This window comes from Sinocyclocheilus grahami, unplaced genomic scaffold, assembly GCF_001515645.1.
Source record: "Sinocyclocheilus grahami isolate Dianchi unplaced genomic scaffold, SAMN03320097.WGS_v1.1 scaffold1243.1, whole genome shotgun sequence".
Classification (NCBI taxonomy): Eukaryota; Metazoa; Chordata; class Actinopteri; order Cypriniformes; family Cyprinidae; genus Sinocyclocheilus; species Sinocyclocheilus grahami.
The window spans coordinates 46,252-53,282 of NW_015506422.1; the positions used below are offsets into that span (position 1 = coordinate 46,252).

Below are 7,031 nucleotides of genomic sequence, written 5' to 3' on the forward strand. Positions count from 1 at the left end.
GCTGATGTGTTGCTTACTAGATGTTTATCCAGTATATGTATCTTAGCAAATGTATTTGTAATGTTTACCATTTCAGTATTCACTGAGCTTTGTGATAGCAGGGGCCTTTGATTTTACAGAGGTAAGTGAAAACTGCAATGGCAAAATTTCCCCTTGAGGTTTGTTTTCTCTCCTTTTTTTTTTTTTTACATTTTTGAATTTACACTCTAATTTTTGCTGTGCTATCACAATCACACTATACAAACCACTGAAGCTTCAATTATCAAAGACTTAGCTTTTCCTTTGAGTTTGAGAGAACGTTTTATTTACATAATTGAAAAGAATTGCATTACACATACCTGTCCTGTACTACTTTTCATTGCAGGTCTGATGAAGAAAGACGGGCAACAAAAAGACAAATGAGGCATACTGAAAAGAATGTATGAGACATTTAATAAGACATTTTTTTTTCTTCTCTTACCATATAAAGACTGACTTGTATTCTCTGCTATCCTTTTAGGCACAAAAGGCAAGCATGACTGCTGAGTTGCAACTTTTGGATGTAAGATGTCTTATTTTCTTTTGTGCTGGAATACTGTAATATGCCATTCAAGCAAATGGATTAATCCTTTTATAAATACTTTCCAGTTACCCATGGAGGTCTTGGAGATGATACTCCTTGAGGTAGTGATACAGAATGGTGATGCTCCCTGCATGAATCTGTCTCTTACTTGCAGTTGCTTTAGTGCAGTTGTAAACAAGGCCCTGTTCAGACAGAAGGCACACTATGCATGGCTTGACAGTAAGTGTGTTAAAGTTTAAATGTGTGCAATGAAGTATGCATAAGGCCTCATGAGTATAAGGTTGGCTTTAATCTTGCTTCTTGCTTTTTCTAAAGTCAAGTCAAGTCAAGTCAAGTCTGCTTTATTGTCAATTCTTCCACATGTACAGCACATACACACAGAGAATTTAAATTGCGTTACTCTCAGAAGCAAAGCACTGTCATGGCTAACATAATCTTAGATTTGCATATGAAAGAGTTCTGTTGTGTGTGTGTTTTGTGAGTGAAACATCAAAGGCTGAATTGCAGGTGCCTTTTGAAATTAAAGAGTGTAAAATATGTAAAACCGTGTTCAAACCCTGCTCAGGTTTTGACGGTAATGGTAAGCGTGGTTGCCTGAGAGGATTCTACGACAGCATAGAGGACCCAGACTGCTGTTTCATGTGTCAGTCAAGTGTATAAAGAAGGAAGGTTTAATGATTAAAGGAGATTAAGTATTAAAGGAAGAAAGTGTGTAAAGGATGTTAATGTTTAACCAGAGATTTATATGTACAAAAAGATGTGTTATATACAGATGTACAAATTTCACCTTTCTTTGCAGAATTAAACTGTTTCATACCTAAATAAATAACAAGTAAATAATTGTCTTGGCATGTTATTCATATACAAACAATGCTGGTATTTTTACCATAAGCTTTTCTCTTTAAATGTTCGAGGTATTAGGTGTAATGTTAAACGTAAGGCACTTCTTTTCTTTTTTGCAAGGATCAAGTAAAAGTAAATTGTTTCTCTTTTCAAGAGTCTCATTCAACTGATGTAGATGTGAGATTTTTGAAGTCACAGTGGGGTGGAGAGGCTTTATTCTCTCATGGAATTTCCCACTCAGCAGGGGTCGCCTTTTTGTTTAAACTGATCGACAGCAAAATTGTTGCAAGTTCAAGCGATAACAAGGGTCATTGGATTATGGTGGTTCTTGCATCAAATTAATGTAATTTCATCTTGATAAATGTTTATGGTTACACTAACAAGGCCACTAATAAGTTTTTTTTTTTTCAGAATATGGTTACAAAAATGGATGACTGGAAGAACACATATTTTACGGACAAAATTTTTATTGGAGGGGATTATAACGCTGTTCCAGATGAATGGCAGGATAGATACCGCACTCCTTTCACCACTTTTTGCTATAACCCCCTGGTTTACCAAATATCTCAGTTTCTTGATCTAATTGATGTTTGGTGTGTAAAGAACCCACATAAAAAACAATTTACATGGGGGTTCTTTTCAGGGCACATTCAGCGTTCCAGGTTGGATTTTTGGTTGATAACTAGTCATCTTCTTTCTTCTACATTTGACTGTAATATTTCGCCTTCAGTTTTAACTGATCACAGTGCCATATCACTTTCTCTTAGGAGTAATGGCAGCTCAACGTCTACCAGAACTCATTGGAAGTTTAATAATAATTTACTAAAATGTGAATCTTTTTAAATTCTATTTTGTTAATGATTAACAATGTTAAAACCATGTCTGAATTAACCTCAGTTGGCAAATGGGAATGGGTCAAATTTACTGTTAAAAAATTAGCAATTAAAGAAGGGAAACAAATTGCAAATGCTAGAAAATGTAGGCAGACAACAATTTTATCAAGACTAAATTATTTATGTAATGATTTCAAATTGCTCTCTTACGTTTTTGCGAATAGACTAAAAAAAGGTATTGGTGAAATTATCAGTGAAACACAATCTGCTTTTATCAAAGGGAGAAGTATTCACAGTCATATTAGACTAGTTCTTGATATGCTTGATTATAACGATTTAATTCCTCAGACAAGCTTACTTCTATTTCTAGACTTCTTTAAGGCATTTGATACCCTTGAACACTCTTTTTTGTTTAGATCCTTAGAAACTTTTGGTTTTGGTCCTAGGTTTTGTAAAGGAATTTCCATGTTTTATAATTATATTTTTAGTAGTGTTTCTCTTAATGTTGGTTCATTGGCCAGAATCCAAATTAAACGAGGAATTCGTCAGGGATGCCCTATCTCACCATTACTTTTTAATCTTGCAGTCAAACTAATGTCTTTATTCATTAAAAATGTTGAGGATAATATAGGCATAGACATTTTGCAGATGACACTCTTTTATTTCTTAAAAATAAAGAGGTGCTTCCATTAGTTATTGAAAATATTTCTGTCTTCTCAAAGGCATCAGGTCTGACTTTAAACTTAAAAAAATAAAAGTTAATTAATGGTGATCCATAATTGTAACTTAGACGATATAGAGGGCATTCCAGTGAAAAGGGAGGTTAAGTATTTAGGGGTTATGATTACTAAAAATTTTGTTAATAGAGAACACTCAAAAAGTAGAAAGTATGAAAAAATCCTTAAATCATTGGTTATCTCGAGACCTACCTACAGGTGCATCTCAATAAATTAGAATGTCGTGGTAAAGTTCATTTATTTCAGTAATTCAACTCAAATTGTGAAACTCGTGTATTAAATAAATTCAATGCACACAGACTGAAGTAGTTTAAGTCTTTGGTTCTTTTAATTGTGATGCTTTGGGCTCACATTTTTCAACAAAAACCCACCAATTCACTATCTCAACAAATTAGAATACTTCATAATACCAATAAAAAAATTGTTGGCCTTCTGGAAAGTATGTTCATTTACTGTACATGTACTCAATACTTGGTAGGGGATCCTTTTGCTTTAATTACTGCCTCAATTCGGCGTGGCATGGAGGTGATCAGTTTGTGGCACTGCTGAGGTGGTATGGAAGCCCAGGTTTCTTTGACAGTGGCCTTCAGCTCATCTGCATTTTTTGATCTCTTGTTTCTCATTATCCTCTTGACAATACCCCATAGATTCTCGGTTCAGGCCTGGTGAGTTTGCTGGCCAGTCAAGCACACCAACGCCATTGTCATTTAACCAACTTTTGGTGCTTTTGGCAGTGTGGCCAGGTGCCAAATCCTGCTGGAAAATGAAATCAGTATCTTCAAAAAGCTGGTCAGCAGAAGGAAGCATGAAATGCTCCAAAATTCATTGGTAAACAGGTGCAGTGATGTTGGTTGTCAAAAAACACAATGGACCAACACCAGCAGATGACATTGCACCCCAAATCATCACAGACTGTGGAAACTTAACACTGGACTTCAAGCAACTTGGGCTATGAGCTTCTCCACCCTTCCTCCAGACTCTAGAACCTTTTGAAGGCTCAGGAAACCTTTGCAGGTGTTTTGAATTGATTAGCTGATTGGCATGTCACCATATTCTAATTTGTTGAGATAGTGAATTGGTGGGTTTTTGTTAAATGTGAGCCAAAATCATCACAATTAAAAGAACCAAAGACTTAAACTACTTCAGTCTGTGTGCAGTGAATTTATTTAATACACGAGTTTCACAATTTGAGTTGAATTACTGAAATAAATGAACTTTTCCACGACATTCTAATTTATTGAGATGCACCTGTATATTGGGTAGAATTCTCTTGACTAAAACTGAATATCCAAACTTATTTATTTATCTCAAGCTTTGTATACTGCCCCAAGAGTAATGTCGGTGAATTCAATTTTATTTAAATTTATATGGAAAAATAAAACACATTATTTACGTAAATTCCATATGGTGAAAGAGTATGAACATGGAGGTTTGAGAGCCATTGATTTTGAATCTCTTCTTGGTACATGCAGAATAAAATGGCTGAAAGAGTGTTTAACAAAGTCACACTCAATATGGTACCATATTGCCAACCACATTTTTTAAAATATTGGCGGCCTTGAATTTGTGCTGAGATGTGATCTTGACCCTTCCAAAATTCCTCTGAAGTTATCTAATTTTCATAAACAAGTACTGCTTTTTTGGAAAATGATATTTACCCACAACTTTTCCCCTCACAACTCCACTCTTTGGAACAATAGGGCTGTAATTTTTTATAGGAAATCTCTGTTTAAAAGTGATTGGCATAGCCAAGGCATTATTTTTATTCATGATTTATTAGATGATAATGTTTTTTTCTTATCTTATAATGATTTCATTAATAAATACAGAGTTAGAATTACAATAAAATGTTATAAGTTATGCAATGCTATACCCACTGGATTGTTAAGAATAATCCAAAGCAGTTTTTCTGATCTTTTATCTAGACCTGTAGTTTCTCTTCCCTCTTTGAAAATATGTAATGTTGACCTTTTAGACAGTAAGTGTAATGACAAACTTATTTACAAAGAACTTAAACATATTATCACTGAGAGCAACTCTGAACAAGGAAAAGGCAAAAACTTTCATCTTTGGCGAGGAGCTGACCCCGTTGCTACGTATGACACAGTCATATGACACATGACACGTAATTTTTCCTGTTTTACCTTACTCTCTCACACACACATTTTATATATATATATATATATATGCTACTTATTTTTTTATTTACCATGCTGTTAATGTTGTAATGTTGTATAATGTAAGGTATTTGATAGGAAACGAACAGCGACTCAATAAGGTTCTGAAAGTGCTGTAATTGTTTGTGTGATTACTTTGCTTGTAGAAAGTTATGACAGACCAAAATCATCACTGCTGCAAAGTTGCATTTTTCCAGTTGCCAAATATGTTAATGTACAGCAGCCACGTTCACACAGCAGCAGAATACGGTTGTCAGTCCTGTATTTGAGTCCTTAACACGGTTACGTTCACACAATACAGTTATTTACGGGGTGACAACTGCATTCTATAATCGAACTCACGTCCGTCTATTTTCAGGACTCACAACCGCATTCTCAGAAAACACGCGCTGTTTGAACTGAACAACTTGCAGTGCGAGAGAGCCGCTCATGTGTGGTTTCACTCTGTGTAAGTTACAGCAACAGAAAAATAAGCTGTGCATCATCTGAAGGTTTTAGATCCAGTCACTGTTCTCCACTGGAGCAGTTTCCGTCAGTTTTGTGTTCTGTGCGTGACTCAAATTCAGTGTCATGCGCGAGATGCAGAAAAGGACGCGCTTGCATATACGGGCTGGACTCTCATTGCACGTTCATACAGACAGTATTCGAGACGCTACTGTAAAGTAAGCTGTTGTTTGAACGGGACATTTCGAGACTGTAAGGAAATGCGGTTGTCAATCCCTAAAACTGACAATGTGAACGTGGTCGTAGTTAATGCAGTGATAGCCTACTTTCATTTCTGGCGCTACACTCTTAAAAATAAAGGTGCTTCAAAAGGTTCTTCAAGCGATGCCATAGAAGAACCATTTTTGGTTCCACAAAGAACCATTCAGTCAAAGGCTCTTTAAAGAACCATCTCTTTCTTATCTCTTTATAATCTGAAGAACCTTCTTTCGCCACAAAGAACCTTTTGTGAAACAGAAAGGTTCTTCAGATGTTAAAGGTTCTTTATGGAACCATTTAGACAAAAATGTTCTTCTATGGCATCGTGAAGCATCTTTATTTTTAAGAGTGTATGGCATTTTTAAACTGTTAAAAAACTAGATGTTAGCATGTCTCTAATAATATTGGTCACAAATATGATCACTGCACGATCTAACGTGTAGTGTCTTATTAACTCGCTGTCATGCATTGTGTGCAAATATGCATTTATTCTCCCTCTTCATGTTTCGTTGATTTTCCTCACTGCTAAAGAAACTCTTAAGCATCTTAAAAGTCATCGTCAGTAGGCTACTCCTAACCATTTTGGACCTTAAGAGCTCTTTTAAGGATTAAGATGCTTTCTGAATAATTTTTTTCTTTACTAGGATCTTTTCTAGGAAACATCCACATTTGTAAGAATTTTCTTAAAACTGTGTTACTAGGAGCAACTCTTAGCATTAAGAATTTTCATGAATATGGGCCCTGATCTTCTGAAGTATAGATGAACTCGGAGTCTGAGAGATTAACATCGGAGAAACTCATTTCTGACTGTGATCTGAATCTGAGAGGAGACACATCTTCTCCAATAGAAGAATGGATCTAAACTTATAAGAGCATCATGTTTTGAGTATCTTCTCCGTTGATTTGGCATTTTACCATAACCCTGAAATGTTTTATTGCAGTATTTTTCCAGATGTTTCTGGATTCTGCACACAAATCTAGCGTCTGCGTAGAATCATGCATGATCTTTGGGTTTTTATGGCTTAAGAGACCCTTTTAGCCTTTTGACATTTGCATATAAATTACAGTTCTTGTCAGAGACTTTACATTGTATGGGGGTTTAAATTGCCAAATGGTTCCTCGCCATCAAGGAGATTCTAACCAGTCCCCCCCACTATCATCTCCCCCATCTGACTTC

The 7,031-nt window shown here is 35.6% G+C and overlaps 1 long non-coding RNA gene across 1 annotated transcript; it reads left to right on the forward strand.

Moving 5' to 3' along the window:
- Positions 1-144: 144 nt before the first annotated feature.
- Positions 145-544, forward strand: LOC107568429 (uncharacterized). The gene is made up of 3 exons (XR_001606754.1): positions 145-158; positions 365-419; positions 500-544. It is a non-coding gene; the product is annotated as an uncharacterized lncRNA (long non-coding RNA).
- Positions 545-7,031: the final 6,487 nt, after the last annotated feature.